The sequence below is a fragment of the Pocillopora damicornis genome, chromosome 6, assembly GCF_964200805.1.
Source record: "Pocillopora damicornis chromosome 6, jaPocDami1.2, whole genome shotgun sequence".
NCBI classification, from domain to species: Eukaryota; Metazoa; Cnidaria; class Anthozoa; order Scleractinia; family Pocilloporidae; genus Pocillopora; species Pocillopora damicornis.
In genome coordinates this window covers 8,377,283-8,400,301 of record NC_142675.1, presented here as the reverse complement: position 1 = coordinate 8,400,301, position 23,019 = coordinate 8,377,283, and the positions used below count along the sequence as shown (strand labels likewise).

Sequence of the window (23,019 nt, the reverse complement as noted above, 5' to 3'; positions counted from 1 at the left end):
AACAGATCAATTGGTTATTCGGTGTGTAGCTTGTCAATCGAATTGACTTTTGTAAACATTCTTTGACTTCCGCCGGCAAAGGAATCATTGATGGATCTGGACATTTTAGTTTGCTGAATACAGCAATTCTTGGAAGGTTTTTATAGATATGAAAAGAGAGGAAAAAAACCCATCTCTTCGTAATTCGGAGGTTGATGCATCTTTGAATTTATGAGTCACGCTTGTCATGCAACTAATATAATAATGTGGAGAGGATTTACAAACTGTAAATTAAATCTGGCTAAAATATGGTAGAGCATAACTTGATCACCGAAACAGCTAATAAAATCATAAATAAATAAGGTAAGAGGTTATGTTAGATTTCTTTACAAACTATAGTGATTTATGCCAGTAAACGGTGGCGACAAGTAGGCACACCATGTATACTTCATAGTCGCTAGCAAGTAAATTTTGCCGGACTTTGAGTTCGTCTCACGATATAACAACACAAATACACAAGGAAATTTTTACAGTAACTTTATAAACATCCTTTTGTCTTTTAAAAGCTTGAAGCTCAGTAGATTCTGTCATATCGGTCATTGTTAAAACTGTCTTTGTTTTGATGCTACTTTTCGAAATAGAAAAAGTATGTCGAACAAAAATATTCACCAAAAAATAAATATTTCTTCGCCAGCATCAATAATGACAGGAGATTAAGTTTAGATCATAAAACAAAGGATTATGCCGACAGAAATACCGGAGGTCAAGTAAATTCGTTACATGAGGTCACACAACTCGGGTAATATTCAGGGTGAAAATTTGCATATTTGAGCGGCTGAACGAAAAATATAATTTCTCGAAAAATGAAATATATTTTCACAAAAAAACTACACCACAATTATTCGGACATATTGGGCTACAAAATATGAAAGTAGGAGAGAAAGCGAATTTTGGGCGACTTGCCACAATATTTCAAATTTGTTCGATGGATGCTGACATCCTCTCTTAAATTATGAATGCAGTCGAACCTAATCTGTTACTATCTAACGTCGAGCTGAACTTAACACCGATATTTCAATTAAAAATGTGCTTTCTTTGTTTATTTCGCACTCCATTAAAATATGGTTCTCTCGCATTGAAACTTTGATTCTTTCTGGATTATTTAAGAAAAATTTTACAATTTATGGAAAAGTCAACATTTGATAGCTGAGAGCAGACGAAGACGGCTCCTCGAATATAATTTTTCCAGGGCAATTACGGGGGAAATTTTGAAGGAAAACATTATGCAATGTCTTGCGAACAAGAGTTCGCTGACTCTTGGTTGGCAAGTATTCCATAAAGAGTGGCTTCCATACCGCACCCCAAATATTACAGTAGAAGCAATTTTAGAACAGCAAATGTAATAAAATTGTGATATATAACCAGTTGTGAACTGCGCTCCACAATTAAACCATTAAAAGGGAATGAAAGCAGACTGCAGAGACTCTTCCAGAAGTTGTTTAAATTGAAAAATGAATCTCTTTAAGATAGGATGATCGCTCTCTCTCACATACCGGACATGTTGGCTACAGCTAAATATCCGCTTAAGCAGGAAAACTTTTATCGTATGGTTCAACTGACCTTCATCTTTGTTTTCTGCGACTGGGGCTGTCGAAGCACACATCTTTTCCTTCAAATGGTGAAACAGAGAATTAACTCTGAAGTGTAAATTAAAGTGCTATTTAAACCCATGAATAACCCACCGGGCGTTAGCCCTAATAAAGGGAAACAGGGAACCACACGAGGCAAAGAAAAAATCTTTTGACCTCGGTGGGAATCGAACCCACGACCTCCGGATTTGATCTACCGTTACTCTGCCGACTGAGCTACGAGGTCGCACAGAGAAAGTCGGGGACGATTTAGGATGGTGAATCGCGGCGAAGAGAAAGTAAGGGTACATATGAATGTTGTGCCGCGTAGCACTGGGAACACAAATGGTGAAACAGAGAATTAACTCTGAAGTGTAAATTAAAGTGCTATTTAAACCCATGAATAACCCACCGGGCGTTAGCCCTAATAAAGGGAAACAGGGAACCACACGAGGCAAAGAAAAAATCTTTTGACCTCGGTGGGAATCGAACCCACGACCTCCGGATTTGATCTACCGTTACTCTGCCGACTGAGCTACGAGGTCGCACAGAGAAAGTCGGGGACGATTTAGGATGGTGAATCGCGGCGAAGAGAAAGTAAGGGTACATATGAATGTTGTGCCGCGTAGCACTGGGAACACAAATGGTGAAACAGAGAATTAACTCTGAAGTGTAAATTAAAGTGCTATTTAAACCCATGAATAACCCACCGGGCGTTAGCCCTAATAAAGGGAAACAGGGAACCACACGAGGCAAAGAAAAAATCTTTTGACCTCGGTGGGAATCGAACCCACGACCTCCGGATTTGATCTACCGTTACCGTTTCTCTGTTTCACCATTTGTGTTCCCAGTGCTACGCGGCACAACATTCATATGTACCCTTACTTTCTCTTCGCCGCGATTCACCATCCTAAATCGTCCCCGACTTTCTCTGTGCGACCTCGTAGCTCAGTCGGCAGAGTAACGGTAGATCAAATCCGGAGGTCGTGGGTTCGATTCCCACCGAGGTCAAAAGATTTTTTCTTTGCCTCGTGTGGTTCCCTGTTTCCCTTTATTAGGGCTAACGCCCGGTGGGTTATTCATGGGTTTAAATAGCACTTTAATTTACACTTCAGAGTTAATTCTCTGTTTCACCATTTGTGTTACCAGTGCTACGCGGCACAACATTCATATGTACCCTATCTTTTCCTTCACTTCTTTCAGTTCGCTGTCCATCTTTGCTATTTCGCCTATTAATTTTTCAAGAGACAATTTCGTGGTATCTGACAATAGAATAACATTAGTCTGGGTGAGAGTCACTTTATTCATTAAAAGAAAAGTCAACTGAATAGATCCTTTTCCCTTCCTCTATCGTTTGTTTAGATTTTATACGAAACTCTAAAAAACTTGTGGTTGGCTTCAACGGTGTCTGACGATCCTCATTCACTCTAGTAGTTTAATGCCTGGGTTTTATCTTGGTTCGAGACCCCCAGCAGAGTTTCAAGATATTCAGTCGCAGAGTAGTAACGTGGCGGCCGATCTTCGATTAGAGCGTTCACGTTTTCGAGGAAGTTAAGATCGATTTCTAACCAAAATGTTTCAGAAGACGCTGTTTTTTCTCAGATGTCAGATTTACAGTTGAGGTGACCGTTGGTTTTGTGATGTTTTCCAGAAATTAGCTCTAATTTGCTGTAGCTGCGAATTCACTAATGCATAGTTAAGAGCGTTCAAGGAAAACTTAAATTAGTGGTTTATTAAATTAGGGACTAAATTTTTTTGATATGTTTTGGAAATTTTTATTCTCATCAGTATGGGATGAGCGTAAAATTTTTTGAACCTCGGTGTGTAACCTTTCCTATGGCGTAGATCACATTTGTTCATTTATCAAATCTAAATATCGTGGAACGTTCAATCCCAAGTCATAACTTTAACTGTGATCTCCAGCACAACATTTTCTAGGCAACATTATGATGAAAAAAGGGAATCCTATGAGCTTCAACAAAGGGAATTCATTCATCAAGCTACAATGCACATACCTTACGAATTAATGAAGAAAATAAAAGCTATACCTACACAGTTGTGTTCTTACATGTACAGCGAAAAATAGGTTTGGCTGAATCGATCACGAGAGAGTTGTCAAAATGAGTTGTCGGTTTTAACCTTTGATGACAACGGCTTAAGTTACATTCCAAAGGTTAGTGATATACACATGACAAAAAAACAATATTTTTAATTGTACTTGACAACATTGTTTATTATATTTTTTTATTTACAACAAATTCTATTGACATCCAACAACACTGGAATCTGGTGAAGTGTTATAGGATCTTATGAGGAATCAGAATAAGCTGAAAGGTTTATATCCTGTGATAAATATTATTGACCATAACTGACTGAATGACCATCAAGGAAATGCTTACATGAGACTGGATTGGCTACATAGGTGTCAGCTAATTATCAAGAGATGGCACCTGGAGTAAGTGACATGTTGATGAGGATATTCTTTGAAATTTCCTCATGCAGCCAATACCTCTCTTCCAGATGCCAGCTTATGCCTTTTCAGACCCATCATATCTTGTTATTTTTTCTTATTTTTTGGCAAGGGAAATTGCCTCTCATAACTTAACATGAGCAAATCATCATGTCAAACACCTTGTCAAATTTCATCTTTTAACTCATTCTTATTGTTCTTTCCTTTTGTTTTTTTATACTTCACAAAACTTGTCAGGCTTAACATTGTTACTCGTTGGTAAACTGATTTCGCAACCAAGGCATCCAAGATTTGGGATTTTTTTATATAAAGCTGTCGTATATTTGACTCCATAGGAAATCACAAGCCATACAATGTGTTCCACGAGTGGAAATTGCATTAAAAACAACAAGAACAACTACAATGAAACCCAAATTATTAACCATCATTAAAGTATTTCCGTATTCCTAGAATTACAGGAATCACAAACGTTTTGTTCTAGAACACTAAATAATAACTACCTAAGTCAGTTACTTAAGCAGTTTTCAATTTTCGCCGCAATGATTGTCCTGTGACCGACGCTGACCACCATATTTGATTTGCACCTTCGTAATCAGCGGTGTAATGTAATAGTCAGGTCGTCCCTTTGCATTATTATCGAAAGGAAACAAAATGGCGACATTTTTCGTAACCCCAAAAGGAGTAATTCTAACGCTCCCGCCGGTGCCGAAGTTTCCGTTTCACGCAATTTTTTTTGAAAAATGGAAGAAGGTATTGATAAACTTTGCCTTCACGTTCGGAATGATGAGTGAAGTACAGTTGATAACAAACAAAATGCCACTAGGTTTACAAAGGTTTCTTCGCAGCTCTTAAAAATCTTAATTCTCTTTTTGAAGGAACGAAGGAAGTTCATTCCAAACGTAGATGGCTAGAAATTTTCACTGAGTATTTGTTTCATTCATTGGTCGGTTAAGAGTGTATGTAAATCTTACCAATTCCGATAAAAACTGATTGAGTAGTGTTTTGATCACGTGACCCGACATGTGGCTTTCGTCGTCAATATTGTTGCCATAGGGTAAAAGTTCTTACGGAAAACTATCGTCCACGAAAGTTTCAGCGCAATCGGTTGTATATTTGCGGAAATATAGCTCTTTATTTTCTTAAGGCAATTTACACTCCGGACCCAGGCCTTAAACTACTTGAGCAGATATATTCTCATGTAGAATTGAATACTCCACAATATGACCGGTGGAGGGATTTGATTATTTTATTCTGAAATGTGCGGGTCACATCTAAAGCTACTAGGAAGTTAGATTAAATGAGAAAGGTAATACTAAAATATGACGATAACCTATCTCGCCTACAATCATAAATATGTATGAGTGCTGTCAAAACACCATCAAATCCCGGGGGTGGCCAGGGCAGAAGATCTCAGATTCCGTGGCATCCCATTTATCCCACACGTTGAGTAGTATCTTTATGTATAGCACGTGCCAGCGGTGGCCAGGGTGTGCTCTTAGATCAGTAAAGTACCAAAGTATGCTGTGTTAGCCGACATCCAGCGATTACCGTCGTCATGCCCATGAGCTGCGTTATGTACTCAAGAAAACAGTGTCGCTCTTAACAATTTTTTTTCTATGAGTTGCTCTTTCTACCAACTAACCTTCTTGTGTGCTTTTTTCCGCTGAGGCCGTCAGACTACTAAGCTTTTCTTTCACCTCTTTCATTTCAATCTCTATCTTGTCCAGCGAATCTGAAAGTTTCAAAAGGTAAGTGCATTTTCATGTACCACAGTGTGACGTTTAGGTGCAAGTAAAACAATGATACGTGGACCAAATAGATCAAACTCAATAACACGCTTCGAAATCACAAAAATGTACTTCAGCAGTTGTACACGAGTACCCAGGAACTGACAAAAATACTTGAATGTGAACGCAGTGTCAACATATGGGTTAATTCTTCATTTTTAACTCATAACGCTAAAAAATTAAAGTAACGTTCCAAATATGTGACTAGTTCCGACCAAAATGAAAACATCATGTACTAGCCTACACTGTCGTGTCAACTGAAAATACATACTTTTGTAACATAAGATTCTGTGCCATCCCATTCATCCCACGCATTAAATAGTATCTTCATTTGAAGCCAGAGTAGGTTGGTAGCCAGGGTGTACTCTTACAATAATACATTAGCAGAAAAATGATAAATTGGCCGACATTAAGCGAATAAGAAACATAAGCAAAATTTCATAACCATATTCACATCACAGATTCACGTTTAGCTGCAGATAAAACAATAATACGTATATCAGTATCTAGTCAACTTCGAATAGATCAAACTCAATAAGACGCTTAGAAATCACAAAAATGCACTTTAGCAGTTATTCACGGGTACTTACGGACGACAAAAATACTGCCAGTGAAAACAGTGTCAAAATTTGGGTTAAATCTTCATTTTTCACACCTAACGCGACAATAATTGTCCAAATATGCGACTAGTTCCGACCAAAATGAAAACATAATGCGCTAGCCTACACTGCCGTGTTAACTAAAAAATATATACTTTTGTAGCCTTCTGATCATCCATATTGGCAATGGACAATGCTATTCTTACCCTCAATTTCTTCAAGTTTGTCTTTAATACTGTCGTCGTCTTTCTTCCATTGTTTCATCAGTTCTCTATAATGCTCCTCGATAACCGGATCCATGCAGTCGTGTTCAAGATTGTCGATTTTAGCTCGGAAATGAGCTCCTCCCAATCTCAACAAAGCTTCCCGTATCTCTTGCCAGCAAGCACTGAAGCTACTGTCATCCACAGAGGCTTGAGAAGCATGGCCGTATACAGTGTTCCTGTAATATTTCACTCTGGCGATGTCATCTGCGATGCTCATGTTTTCAGCTAGGGGAAGATGATCCCATCCATTGGCAGGAGGGCTTAAACCACAGATACTTCTAAGTAACACTGTTAAAAGTGTGACATCGAAGGTTGCGGATGACACGGCTGAGTGAGAAGGGTACAACTTTCCCCATTGCGTGGGATTCAGCACTTTCTTCTTTCCTTTGTACAGTGATTGCAATTTGGCGTAATGCACTGAGGTACTTCCCAAAACTATCTGTAGAGTAGCTGGTGGATGTATTTTGTCAAAAGTGGACCGCAGCACCTGAGTTCCTACATCTACCAGGAGGCGGCATAACCTTGCATAGTTGGTAGTCTCTCTTGTAGACGTAAATGGCGGCGAAGCTGTAGCCATAAAATTGATGTTTAAGGAGCAGCCTATCAAGCAAATTATTTGTGACAGATAAAATTTTTATCATTGAGTCGACAAGTTTCATCGTAGATAAATCAAAAACTTGTAGAGGTTCACATGTGATTATTTTTCTATCCATGAAACTTCAGAGCCTAGAAATATTTTTGCAATTTTGTGAGTTTTAAAAGGGGGGGTTTACACGCAATTACATATCCTCAATTAGTATAAAGTCACATTTCAGGGTAATTAAAGCAGGAGAAACTCGAAAGCTGCATCAACCACCGGCTCTAACAGCAACTAGAGAAGCATAATACAGCTACCAAGATGATGATATGAACAACAGCACAAACCACGAAACATCTACTGACAGTCATTCAGTTAGACACAACAGTCAACATAATGTATCTACAATTGACTTTACTAATTACGCTCCGATATCAATATCAATATGCATATTCTCCATACTGTTCATCATACACTGTTCTTAAGGCAAGGAAATTTTGTTTAGCAATCAAGAGCTTCTTTAGTTGGTGACCATTTCCTCTATTCTCATGACGTTTATGTGTGATTTAGAGGAGATATTGCGAGGAGAATTTAGATGTTAGTCACTCTTAGGGTTGAATGGGTTAAGTAATTACCAACAGCAGTTATGCCTGGCGTTTACCAATCCGGCTTCAGCAAAAGCAGCAATACTATCACTGTTCAGTAACGCCACAAACAATTAGAAAACTGTCTGCCTTTGAAAACAATTTCAAGTTCCATGTCGCAAGATCGCATGCAGAGTAGAATTTGATCACATGGAAATTCAACTAGGAATCAAAGTATACAGATTGAACAAATGAACGTCATAGGTCACGTGTGCAAACTGGGTGTCTATATACCTTTAATTGAATTTTCTTCCTTCAAGATGTGGCATGTAAGAAAGGGATAATGTTATAACTTCTGAAAAAGAGAAACAGCACAATCAATATTAAACCGTAAATTGGTGTGAGTGGCGCACTATAAGAAATTGGTATATTGTAACTTTTTCCACTCATAACAATTTATTATTAGGTTTGATTGCTAGACTGATAAGTTACGTGTGCAGCAGAGGTGCACGTGGTTAAAATGTGCAACACTGAACACAATCTATAGAGAAAAATTTTTGCACGTGAGTCACACTTGTCAATATTTTCCTGAAAGTAGCAAACTATGTACAATCAGAGAGAAGCTATCAGGACCTTTTTCTTTTCAAACAATGGTTGGTGCGTAACAGTGAGAATAAACGAAACAATAAAAATTTGCATCGGACTGAACTAACTCTGGTGTATGTACAATTTAAGTCTTCCTGCTGAATGTATGACTTAAAGTAGAAACTGATTTACCAGAGCCATGGTGTACAAAAAGTATTATCGCAACGTAGAAATGATCCAAGACTACGCAACAAAATACCATGAATCAGTTCGCGTCGCACCCACAAGTCACGCATGTATGCATTCATAAGTAATTTCCATAATAAAAGATTCCTAATAAATAAAAGATTCACAAATTTCGAAAAAATTTTCGGGAACACTCACGGCTTGTGTTTTTCCGCAAATTTCTCCAAGTTATAATATCTCTTGCAAATCTTCGCAAGGGTGTAAGTTACCTTGGACGCGGAGCAAAGAAAACATCACGGACAATAATAATAGCGGAGCTCGCAGCGCGCGCAGCGTAGCCCATAATCATACAAAATAGTAGTAAGCCATCAAGCCGAAAAAATTTAGACTTATGACCGTATGGACGTCTGTACAAGGTGCTACCTTTAGCATGGGCGGCCAACTGTACGTATAATGGAAGGGCGAGGGAAAAGATGATGCGCAGGCACGATTGCTTGCGTAACTTGGATACCCCATTCGTGTGCGCCAGGAGATACCGGCAGATGACAATAAAGTGCGCATACTCGCGTGCCGAGCTTTAGTGCACCGTACCGCGGAGCACACGCGGGCACACGGTTAGATATTACATGAGGGCTTCACGTGGGCCAGTAGATGTGAAGCCGCTTAAGCAAATAATTTGTCACCCGCGTTTTGAGCGGGAAATCAAATTGGTCAGGATGTAGCTGAACAGTAATTCTCAGTATTTTGCAATTGCTAAACAACTCGTAAGGCAACAATACCGGCAGAGTTTAAGCTTTGACAACCGGAGGAAATTGTTATAATTCAAATTCGTGGAGAAAGGGTTTTAAATGAAAATAGGCTGGATATAAATAGACGGAGCGACCAAAGCGAAGCACCAAGTAAACGGCGTAAAGCGAGTCCAGAAAATCGCGCAAGAAAGTTAGGAAGGACGCCAAAATAGGCAGAATACGGCGAGAGGAGCGCGAAAGAGAACAATAAAAGGCATAAGTAAAAAGGGAACATCTAGCGAAGAGTAACGCGAGAAGGAAATACATAGTCGCTCTTGAAAACAGACTGAAAAGAGGTCATCAACAAAGAGAAGTGAACTATGAAGGATCCACGAAAGAAGAGGAGGTAAGTCGCGTCTTATCTAGGTTTTCTCTTACGCTAAGGCCCAGAAAAAATTCAAACTGTTTTTTTTACCAATCGTCGTTTGATACTAGCTTCAGTTTTCAATTCAACTAATCACGTTTCGGTTAAACAGACTCTAGCATAAAGCGCCTAAAAACCCTCGCGCCGGTTCATCGCTCGAATAATATTTCATAGTGTTCGTATTCTTCATGTTATTTCTTGTCCTTTCGTTTGTAATGTTTAATACAGTCGTGGTGTTATGGGAAAAGAAGTTATCTTACGTATTTTGATTTGCCTAGAAAGTTTTCAAATGATGGCGAACAGCGAGCACAAGTTTCTACTCTTTTTTCTCTTCAGTTAATTATCGTAGGATTCACTCTAATCATTTGAAAAAATCGTGCTTTGCCGAAGATGTGTTGTTTTACCCTAAGAACGAAGTGATGGCCTTTCCCAAAAGTGAAATAAAATAAGATTGAGTCAGCGATGTTCATGTTTACATTAAGTCTGACGCGGTAATTTGACTTTGACGATATTGTCATGTGAGAACCCGTCAAACATCTGAGAATCAAATTACGGACCGTAAACGCGTGGTGCAAACAGGTAAAATGGAGTTGTTTCTATAGAGGGATGAGTGAATTTAATTGTTTGGTTGTCGTACTTTTCAGCGCTATGTTTTCATGCTTTCTACTCGATTCGTTCGAACTTTAGGAAATGGTTTGTCTCCCAAAACATGGAGTCACTTTCTCTTCGCTCAACATCTCGAGGCGTTATGATGAACATGCTTGCAATACGATAATTTTTTTCCTATGCTGGAAACTGAAATTTAGACTACAGACTACATCTTTGGTAGTCATCACATTTTGCAAGAAGCGTCCGAGCTGTGATCGTGCAATTAAACGGGGTTAAGGCAATTTGACCTCACAAGCATGCTGGTAAGCACATAGTTAGCGTAAATAATTTTTGTTTACAGTTTTCGAATTCAAGAGCAGTTTTTGAGAGTCTGTTTCTGTAACCTTCCTGGATATTTTCTGCTAAATTCATCGAGGTTCACTCACAGAATTTCATAAGCGATTATGAATGATAGATTCGTATCGGCACCATAATTTAGGGAAGTTTTGTCAACACATTAGCAGTTGACAATTCGCGAACCATTTCTGTAACCTGCTTGGATATTCTCTTTTTGAATGTGAAGCACATTTGAAACTTTCATACGATTGTAGGAAACTATACTTAATTAACTCTCGATAAATTGGCCTGACATAACTCGTTGATTATTTTATTATTTTGTAGCCCCAAAACCCCGGCTTGTGACTCTGGAGGTACTGAACTCGATATGTTTGATACACAAGGCGCTCTTCTAGTGGGAAGGTTAGAATAAAATTGCATTTATGACCATATATTGCACTCGGTTTACATGTGCAGATAATTACTTAAAAATACCTATCATAGCTGTATTCAGAAGCATAGACATGTAGGCAATATGCTTCTGCTTTATTTTATTGTAGGGGTTTTCTTTTTATGTAACATGTATCCATTTCCACCTCAACCTGCCTGCAAATAATCGAATTTTTTGTTTTAATTCAAGATAAAATGGAGTTCTCATTCCAGATTGAATTCAGGTGAGAACATTAGTAAACAAGTTAAAATCATATGCTTCTCCTGAATCAAGGTTTTTTTCACAAACCCTATTTTATATCTGTGTGACAGCTAATGATGAAAACCTCAGTGAATAGATATGCCATATTTTAGTAGTTTTTTAAATTCCATCGTTATATTTTTAGCATGTACTATTTCAAAATTCATAAATGGCATTCCCTTTTCATCCTTGTAAAGAGATATTACACATTTCTTTAACTAAAATATGAATTATGAAGTCAACTTAATTTCAATAAGTCTGAAACTTCATTCTACATAGTATAATGTTACATTTATTAGCTGTCTTTCTGGTACACATGATTACCATATGTGTCTTAACCCTTTAAGAGCGTGTCAACGAAAGCACCGGGCAGTCGTGCTACATGCCATCTCACCGATTTCAATGAAACTTCGCCAGTTTAAAGGGTTTACCCTAAAACTCAAAAAGACAAACTGGTTTCTGTTTTGGTTTTTTCCGGAGGGAGATAGACCAACCCCCCCGGTTTGTCTTAGTTTTCACTAAGGAAATCGCCTCAAAATAGGTAAAATGTATGAAGCTCTCACTGCGATGGCGTTTAATCAATTACTCTGAGAGTTTGCACACATATTTTTACATTTTAAAAACTTTGTCTACTCTTGCTTGCACGCAGAAATAAAAAAAAAAAAAAAAAGCAAATTCCGAACGGTATGTCAAAACATTTTATTCATTGGTTAATCTATGGACTGTTTTATAGCAGCCCGAGGAAAAAGCAAAATTGAAAGAACCGGCGTATCGGTCAAATGAGTTACAATGTTTTCAACAAGGAGTTGGTAAGTCAATTTTTCCCAGTAAATTTAAGTGCGGGTCAATTTTTTGTGACAGCCGAAGATAGACATCTCTGAAACGTCTCTGAAACTCTTAAAGAGTTTAAACTTCCGGTAATATTTTCCTCCTTCTCGCAACAGCGCAACAGACATTGTTAATCCTATGTAGCGTAGGTGTATCAGCTATATTACGTCTTCATAGTGATGCCATATAAGAAATCGAGTGTCTAAAAAGCCCTCAATTCAATCTAACACTCGAGTTGCCGGAGTCAAGATGGTACTGTTGTCTTGTTCATTTGCAACTAACTGTAGAACCAAACGTTATTTTACTTGCGCTGGTCGGGGACGGCAACAGCTCAAACCTCTAAATTCGTGGGTATACAGCTTAAAAGAAAATATATGGGAGACGTCGATGTATGCCAAACATGCGTTTCGTCCGAGAAGCTTATCTTAGCGCGTATTGGCTTATTTGAAGATTAAGAATGCCGCGATTTCACGATATACCTCAAATATCGTGCAAAACTTGGTGTGAGATTCAGACTTTCGGGTTCGTAAATGCCAGTATATTTTTCATAAAAATCGGAGATATAAAATTGAGAGAGAGGTGAATCTGCAGATGGCAGAAGAAATCAAAGCTGGTGGCGAGTCTTCCTGGTGGCAGGGTGACTGTAAACCTACTAGAACGCGTACTATAACCGGATGCTATCTTAAAGTCGGCAATGAATAAGTAAGAAGGGAAAGAAGAGCGCTTATCTGAACATCGGTTTTCCTAACTGGTGATTTGTGACTGAAATGAACTTTATATTATATGATTGCCAGGATACGCAGGTACTGTAGAGGTGCTCACTCTGACTTAAGAACTGCGACAAGTTTATAGCGCAGACCAACTGGCACAGTTTGGAGCACCTCAAGGTCTCACTGGGCTCATCACATTAGAAACCTTTAGCAAACTAATCGTAAAAGCGGGTGGTTATCAGCAACTTGCACAGATTTCTGAACGCGGGTCATCGCTTGAGCTATACCCAATCCGTCACAGACAGAACAAGAAAATGAGATATCCTTGCTAAAAGGAAGGATGTATCAAGACGTCTAAGTCATTGACTGCCATCCAAAAGCACTTAAACACAGAAAAAAACGGTGAAGCTTACAAAAAAACTCCGCCTATGATAAGATCAAGAGGAAATGGACGAAGACCGGCTTACCATTCTATAGGGGATGGCTACGTTCAAGGTCGGACCTCAGGTAAAATTCTGACGAACAGTCCCTAACTAGCTAAGTGGACTTTGGATGGGCTTTTTGGAAAACACAAAAAACAGTCGCCTTTTCTCAGAAAGCAAAGAATTATCTCCTAGACGTGTGCTGGACAGGGGAGGAAACTAGTAAGGCAACCGCCTCTAATGTGACTTGCCAAATATCGAGTTCAAGAGACGACGCCAGCCAGAAATGTAGTCTGAAACTGACCGGTTGATACAGCAGCAAATCGCTCGATACTTCAGCCGGTTATCTGCTATAACAAAAATTGGTTTATTGACGAGGTTTCCCTTTGTAAATATGAATGAGGACGAAGAGGCCGATGCCACTGATCTAGCTTCAGAAGTCGGAACTGACCGAACAAGGCAGAAGATAAGGAGAGACCCTGCAAAATTTAGACGAAGACTGCAGGAGAGGATACAGCTGCTATTAAGCTAAAAAGAAAATAAAGACATTTGCATCTCACTTTTCTTTCATATTTATTTTCTTTGCTCACGAAAACAACTGGCTATGTCTTAGGATTTCATCAAGGGAAATTTGCAGGAAGCCTCTGGTCAAATTACTGCTGGCTCATTCTTAACAAATTTTACAAGTCGCGCAATTAAACGCTGGCAACACTCGTTCTAGAGAGATGTAGATTTATATGTGGTAAAAAAAATGCTTGAAAAAAATATGTAGATATTTAACGATCGAAGCAGGCAAATAATTATAGAGATCTGCAGATTATTCTGAAATTGTTAACTAGCAGACAGCATGAACAACGCACTTGAATAATTCCTACGGAGAGTTTTCGGGTCACGCAACAGATGCTAGCTTAGCGGGTTCTGCATTGAAATGTTCGATGGCGGTAAGTGACACCGACAACACTATTTTAATTTTATTTTCGAGATAGAAGCACAGTTCTTAGTCTGATAGAACTATTGAAAGTAATAAACGACTGAAGAAAGAAACGCTACGATTTTCTCTTCGATTTTTTTGCCTACATGCACCTCTTTAAACGTGAAATATTCCATTCCTACAAAAAATCTCGAAATTTTTTCACATTTTTTACCTTTCTTGATCAATTATCTTGCATAGAGAGTTAAAAAATGTAGGTTTATTTGGTCAAGTGACCGCCTAGAGCAAGAATTGCGTGACAGGTGTAGTTGAGAGAAACTTGTCACAGTCGCAGATTTTTAAGGCATCCACGACAAAAATACGGTAGTGCCCAAAGATTTTTTTGATGATTTTCAGAGATGAATAGTGCGTTATAAATGCTAATTCAGATTAGTGTTGTAGCTTTCTGGCAACGGGAGATATTTGACCTCAAAGTTGTCAAATATTTGGATGAATCGAAAAGTCTAAAAACACAGTCGTATGTTTGCCTCTGTTGATTGACAAGCCGTCAATCAAGTTAACTGATACTTGCGGCGGACATTAACTAAGGATGTAAAAATATGTGTGCAAATTCTCAGAGTAATTGGTTAAATACCATCGCAGTGAGAGCTTCGTACATTTTACCTATTTTAAAGCGATTTCCCTGGTGAAAACTAAGAAAAACCGGGGGGTGGTCTATCTCCCCCCGGAAAAAACCAAAACAGAATCCAGTTTGTCTTTTTGAGTTTTGGGGTAGCCCCTTTAAACTGGCAAAGTTTCATTGAAATCGGTGAGATAGCATGTAGCACGACCGCCTGGTGCTCTCGTGGACATGTTCTTTAATCCCAAAATATCACGAGTAATCCTCCTTACTGTCTGCCATACAGTTTATGTGATGTTAGTTTGGAGAATTTGGAATTGGATCAACCAATAATCCCCCAATTGATATTTTTCTTAATTCTTGTTACTTGTCTGCTTTCTATCATACTAATAATGAAAAGAGAAATTCTGTCTCGGTCACCAGTGGGACTTAACCCTTTATCTCCCAAGATCTTATTAGTAGTTTTCCTTTCTATCTGTTATACAGTTCTTGTGATGTTAGTTTGGAGGATTTAGTATTGAATCATCTTACAATCCCCTAACTGATATTTTTCTTTATTATCATAACTTGTCTGCTTGATATTGTTTGATATTGTAGGGAGAAATTCTGTCTTGGTCTCTTCTGGGAGTTAAAGGGTTAAAATGGAGGATTTCATCATATTGTAATGATTAAAATATTCTTATGATCTCAAATGTAACACAAAATGTGATGAGAATCTGATGTTGTGAAATACTTGCAATGGAAAAACCTGTTGCTGGTAGCTTATGTCTTTAATGCTTAAATCTTAAATTAAAATATTCTTATGCTTTCAAATGTAACACAAAATGTGATGAGAATCTGATGTTGTGAAATACTTGCAATGGAAAAACCTGTTGCTGGTAACTTATGTCTTTAATGCTTAAATCTTAAATTAAAATATTCTTATGCTTTCAAATGTAACACAAAATGTGACGAGAATCTGATGTTGTGAAATACTTGCAATGGAAAAACCTGTTGCTGGTAGCTTATGTCTTTAATGCTTAAATTTTCATGGATAATGCTTTTCTTTGAAAGTGGGGATACGTAAGTTTTTAAATTTGATAGAAATAAGCTGTATGCAAGTAATAAAAGGAAAATTGACAATCATACCTTAATGTTTGACATGCTTCACTCATACATGTCAGTTGTGTGTACCTACCATTGTAGAGGCATCTTTAAAAGGATTTTTTTTTTACACAAGGCAACCTCCAGGATGGAAGAGTAGAAGACCATAAATGATGTTTACTTAGCACTTGTACTTATTGCAATCATATATTCAAGCAATACTCTACATATATATAACTGATTACATGATGTCTTTAACCCTTTACATCCTAATATCAGAAAGCATATTCTCTATACTGTTCTCTATACATTTCCTAATGTGCTGGCAAGGAGAATTTGTTTAACAATCAAGAGGTTCTTCAGTTGATTATCATTTCCTTTATTCTCATGACCTTAATGTGTGACTCAGGGGTGATATTGAAAGGAGAAATTAGATGCTAGTCACTCTCAGGGATTAAAATGTTATAAGCTGTACACATTTTCATGTATATGCTCCTCCTTGTTAGGAAAGCAAACCAACAAGTGAACAGAAGACGGTGAAATGAGGGAAACTGTAAACTTTACCATGTGATAAAAAAAAACATCAGAATACTTTAGACAGGAAACTTGAATTATGGTAGCTGATTTCCTCTATTGCCATTCATGTTTTTGATCCAATAAAATTTAACCCTTTAACTCCCAGATCAAATTTGTAATTCTCCTTACTGTTAATTATACAATTCTTATAATGTTAGTTCTAAGAATTTAGTATTGGATCAACTAATCATCCCCAAATTTATATTTTTCTTTATTCTCATCACTTATCTGATTAATATTGTATTGATATTGTTAGGAGAAATTCTGTCTTGGTCACTCATTGAGTTAAAGGGTTAATCAGTTGTAGGGTTTTCTTGCAATTTGTCAAATTGCCAGTGTGGACTTCATTCTTTTCAGATGTCAGCAAAAGATAGATACTAATAATAGCTGTCCATAAGAAAAAGTACACTTCAATAAAAAAATCACATTAAATTGGTGGCGTGATTGATTTGTGACATTTAGAATGATGGAAGCAGGAAAAACACATTGAGCTTTTTCCTATTCATCAGTAAGCTAATCAGATTTTGGATTCTACATTCAAACTGGGTGAGATTAAATTTATTCATATCATGCTTCATTATGGTTTGTTAACCTGGAAAAGTAGTTGTTATTATAGCTTCACAGATCTTTTTGTTGCAATCACAATTAATATTCATAATTAACAAAGTTTTATTTAACTTAGAATGTTTCAAGAACTTTCTTCCTTTCTCTTCAATACCATTTACTATTCCTAGAATACAATTAAAGGAAGCCAGTTATTGAAAAATTATAACTTTTTATTCAGGTAATTATTTGAATATGTGAGTAACATTTAATTAATGTTTTCACATTGTGTAACAGGATGATCAAGCTGAAGATAGCCTCAAAAAGGAGTGAACTTCACTGTAAGAATTAGGTGACTAATTTGGAAACTTTAGCACTTGGTAAATACACCTTGGCTTGCAATTCTGATGATTACAGTTTGCTGAGGTAATTGAAATGTTAGTCCCCATGCAGGAACCTTCCACATGACCTGTACAGTCATTTGCTATGAGGTAGCTTTAGAAAAATGCATTTGTGTCAGTAGAAGTATTGTTAATACAGTACCACCTAGTGACAAAAATAAATGATTTCCTGTAAGCATGAACATTTGGGAGAAGTTATGGTGGTAATTGACCCTTTATTTTGCTAGGATGCATAGGGTCTGATGATTGTAATGTATATCTTTTAGCTTTCAAACCTTCAACTTTGTATTAATTGTAACTGTTTACCATATTTACTCTCTGTACATTAAGGCCTCAAAAGTTGAAGCAGGTTAGTCAACAACCTGACTTCCTTTGTTTGGAATTGTGTGATTATATAATTTTGTTGTGTAAGTTACCATACTGTAACATGTAATATTACCATTTAGATTGTGTTAAATACACCAGCTAAAGCCTTGATAAATGCATGGTGTTTCTTAACAATAGTCCTACCCAAACTAAACATTGAAATCAGGAATTGGTCACAAGATATGTGTGTTTAAAAGGGTGGGAATCTGGAAAAACAAGGATTCCTCCGTTAATTAGGACTGAAATTAATGGATACTTTCCTATTTTAATTCATGTTTTTAATTTGACCTGCCTCCTCTCCTGTAATGTTTAAGGCACATGGATGAAGAGAATATTTTTTTGTATTTTGATGCATGAAAGTTAAATTACTGGTAATTAGTGTCCACATAATGCACAAAGCAAGAATATAAAGCTTTAGCTTCATAGGTTAAAAAATTAAAATAAGGGAGTTTTGCAGACCATGTCTGACTTTTTATCCTGGCTCTGGATATTTATTCAAATAGCATAGTCACTATCAATCTCATCCCCTCCCACTTTCCACTGAGCTTGTGGAGAGATGATAACCTCATTATTTCTTTAAATGAAAAAAGGAATGCCTGCCTTCTTACCACAAATAGTTCTGTTGGGCATCATCAGTACAAACCCGGTCTAATTTTTACATGAAGGTGATTGTTCTAGGTAGGCTAACCTTAAAAATTAGTTGTGAAAATTTCTTGAACCTTTCATTGTACATCTTGAATGTGTGACTCAATTTTACCTCACTTATAATCTATACTATTACTATACTAAAGAAACATGAAATTTATTTGTTCTCCTTTTGAGGTGTGCAACAAACTTTTGAAGTCATCACAGGCTTAAACTATAGGTTTACAGGAAATCTGCATGTGCATGTGTTTTCAGCATATGAAACTGGGATTATGACTACTTCAAAGACTTTACTACATGCTGTATAGGTACAGGCAAGTGTTGTAAAAAAAAAGTTTGCTTAGCTTTTTTATTAGTACACATTTCTTTTTCTAAGAATTTTGTTTATCCAGCCTGTGCTGAATTCTAATTTTTCAACCAAAATTTTATCATTTTTTTAAATATTATTAGATCTCCTAGTATTAGTTAATATTCATGTAATTACATAAAATCTTGTAGATGTATGGCACATTATTTTTTCTCTAATTCTCCTAACATTTTACCACATGAAGGGACTGGTATTAGCTATAAAAGTGTAGTCAAATTAAAGTTTTTTACACAACCTATGCATCAAATTTTTGTTATAAAATATTGCATCTTTCTTGAAACTAGTTTATCAGAATAAGAATGAGTTACTGGGCACAAGTATGGCTTTCAAAATGATAGTTTCCAGGTTTGAAAAAAGTCACTGCCTACATAAATCCTCAGTTCTTCTGCCCTGATAGCCCAACCTCATTAAAAAAATTGCCAACAGGAGTGATAAGCAAATTATTGATACAGACAAGAGAGCTTATTCCCACATACATCCTCCTCAATCCTGTTAGCTTACTATGAACATGGCATTTCAAACATGGTGTATATGCCACAAGCTTTCCATTTCTTTGACTAATTATTTTGTAATAGTGTTTATATTTTGTGGAAAATGGTTGGGTTGAAATAGGATACAAAAACTTGCCAGTAGATAGACAGATGAAAACTTTTTACATATCAATAAAATGTGTAGTTGCGTTTCATTTTAAAATGTTGCAACAACTCCACCTCCCAGTAAATTCAATTATTTGCAAACATGAGAAAATACTAACTAAAACTTTTCAACCTATGTAATATATCCAATAACAACATCAACACAACTTTTAAACTAAAGAGAAAACTTGATTGATGTTTGGAATTGATTTCTGTGATGTAAAAATGAAATCCAGGTATTAGCTCAAGTTTTCTTAAAGACAACCACATTACATGCAGTTACAGCAGAGGTTATCGAATTAAATAACAGAATAAATCTCGAAAAGACGTCGTGTATTTTCAGCCAAAGGACAATCATGAAACATGAAACAAGAGTAGCCAAAAGCGAAAAAGTTTTAACAAATTACACAGGTTCAAACGCGAGTTGAAAATTACTTTTTTAAAAATTTTCTACCCTAAAGAGAGGATGTTGAAACGTTGGGGAAAAACGGTGGGGTAAACAGTCATACCTGGCAACTTCATGAGAAGATATAAGAGAAGCCCATACGATTCTGGCGTATTGTTTTACTGACTCGATGTGCCCACTGCACGTGTATACAATCCACAGGTAATGTCATAACGCAAAGAGGTTTACTGTCGTTTCTTACAATTTTGGCTCATTTTCCCAAACCGAAATTATAGGTCACGCTCAATAGAATATAATTTCAACTGATATTGACATCATGCACTTCATCTGAAGAAGAAAACATTCCCTATCCTCGAAAATTTGGGCAAAACATCAAGAACAACGACGAAGGTCGTAAGATGTCTGAAGATACCGCTGAATAGCATGCCTGTAGTTGTGAGAACATCGTCCCCAGGTTCCAGACCTCGTCAATTCTTCCCCACCTCCTCACCCCCCGAACTAAGTGACGGTGCATTTTAAATATAATTCGGCTGATCGCCGACAAAACAATGCGTAGTTTGTTATGAACCCAATAGCAAAACATTCAAGGTAAGTGGCGAAGACTACGGAATCTACGATAAGTTAAGAGTTAGGGAAGAACACTTTTGCTTGAAAAGCAAGTCTCTTTTGCAATATAGAAAGATTGCGTCGGAGATTGAGAAACGCAAAGTTTTACTTTCAGTTTCGTTTGCATAACCTTCTCAAAGCTAATTACTAATTAAGCATAGAGCTGTCGCTAATGTAAATCACAGGACAACCGTTAAGAAAATGTGGTCGCCACTGTCAGAGTAAAACAAAGATTTTTCGAAGCATACAATCAGCACATAGGCAAAAACTTCCTGATTTTATTAAGGATTAGTAGAGAAAGTCAGCTAAGTAAAAACAAAGCCATTCACGGCTGACTGACTTAAAAAGTTTTCAAAACCTTTCTTGTTGCGAAATGATTCAAAGACATCTAATTAACATCAAGATGATTCAAATGATAGGACTCCTTTAGAAGAAAGTAATTATGTTTCCACTGTACATGTTTCAAACAATCGAGTTCCTTAGCTGGAGCCAAGGTTAAACGTTTACTGGTGCAATAATATCAAAACAAAAAACTTTGCGAAAGGTTGAATAAGAAAACTTTCAATCTAGTTGTGTCCAAGATCAAAACTTGAATGTCTCTTAAATTTCTTGTCCACATTTTTCGTGATTGAACTTCGAAAGTTCATTCAGAACAAATCAATAAATTTGAAAGTGGTCACAAACTGAGAGCGAATCCTGTTCCTGTTCGCTCATCAGTCGACAACAGTCGAGACACGAACGGCCAAATTTAACGTTAGCCAAGAGGATATTTTTTCTGCATATGCACGTACACATTTTCAAAGGAAGCATCTGTTATTCGTCCGGTCAAATCAAAGAGATCAAATGCTACTTTTTCTCTTTCTAAGGCTCTACAATGGTCGTACAAAAAAAACAACTTCCGCTTTCACTGATGCGCATTACGTTTAAAGCATTTCCCTGTCTCTTATCTAGATCAGGAACGACTGCTGGAAGTAAGACAGTTGGTAAGACTACAAAACAGACCCTTGCTAAACTATAAAATTCAAATAAAGTGACCTTTTTAAGGCGCATCAATTCATAACTCATGGATCGACTTACCCTTCACATCTCCTTTTCGAGAACGGTGCTTCAAACGAAATAATCACATCCAGGGCGCGTGAAGAGGCTAAGGAATCGTCCTGAAAAGAGAAAAAAGTAGCTGATGTATCAAATATATGCTAAAAATACGCTTATCTCTAAAGGCTCGTGTTAAAAGTTTCATAATTATTCGCATTTAAGTGAGTGAAATACCTTGAGTCAACAATGGATTGATGAAGTTCAACTTAAAGTTACAGTGTGAATAACTTTACTATTCTGACCGTACCTGCGCTTTCTTCGGTTCAGCTCTTCACACGGACAGTGATGTGAGTTTCAACCAATTATTTTCCCTGTTTCCTAATCTTTCGACGAGAGAACGAAGGGAGTCGCAAATGGTAGGTACTCTAACAGACTCAGATGAGGGAGTTGCTCATAATATACGCAGATGACACTACCCATAAGAGTAACATAACACCTGAAACCGAGTAACACAGTCACGCAATAAAAACTAATTTTGCAACACGCTTTTCGGCCTCAGGAAGAAACTTTTTTTCAAAAACAATTATAACAAGATCCTTTTCTGGTTCACATAAACAATAAGCAACCTTTTCTCTCCTAAAGCTGCAGGCGAGCTTTTTTTAAAGTTGCTTCTAAACGACATCGCACGATTCACTTCTTATCATCTCTCGATTCAGGTCACGCATCTTAAGAGTGTAACAAGACACGCACGGCAGATTTCACTTGATGATCTCTCTATTCAGCACCTTTCCTCTGGTAAAGGAAGATAATGTTTCCCCTTCTATAATACTAACATAACCCTTTGTTGTTGTTTTTTTCAGTATATTTTAGCGTATTAGCGTCAGATAGCGTTTTTCTTAAAAAACTACGAGTGATGCGCTGCGTCTTCTCATATTTTCAAAATTTTTAAGGGCAAGAATCCACAGAATCCACAGAATCCGCAGAATCCATATAAAAATCTCTTTTCTTACGTATCCTTATTTTAGTTCACTATATTCTCTGAATAAACCTATATAAATCTGGTTTCCATCACCTTTCATCACAGGTATTTCAGTATAATCTCGACCAAATCCTTAGTATCCCAGCAAACTTGTTTTATTATGTTTCCTTGATATCGCATGTCAAAGGAATGTGAGAGGAATTGCTTCGGTAACAAAAGTGTAAAAATAATGGCGTAGTACACTTCCCCTATTCTTGGTTTTCATGTGACGTCAAACACCTATCAAATGTTATCGTCCGCCATGTTGATGTCACGCGAGCTAATTAGCATATGTAAAATAACAGCGAGGCGTGTGTTTTGAAGCGTAGAACATAAATGTCGCGTGATTTTATTGAAAATACAGAAGATAAAAGTCACGCAGAACAATTAACGAAAGAGC

At 37.1% G+C, this 23,019-nt stretch overlaps 1 pseudogene across 1 annotated transcript in view; it reads right to left on the bottom strand.

The window, feature by feature from the left end:
* LOC149043778 (uncharacterized) overlaps positions 1–22,349 on the bottom strand; it is a 28,771-nt pseudogene extending 6,422 nt beyond the window's left edge. The window contains exons 1-5 of the transcript XR_016188018.1: positions 21,644–22,349; positions 8,185–8,245; positions 6,670–7,329; positions 5,720–5,809; positions 1,622–1,648 (exon numbers count right to left, since the gene is read on the bottom strand). The product of XR_016188018.1 is annotated as an uncharacterized LOC149043778 (transcript). The remainder of the gene's footprint in view (positions 1–1,621; positions 1,649–5,719; positions 5,810–6,669; positions 7,330–8,184; positions 8,246–21,643) is intronic.
* Between the last annotated feature and the right edge of the window lie 670 nt (positions 22,350–23,019).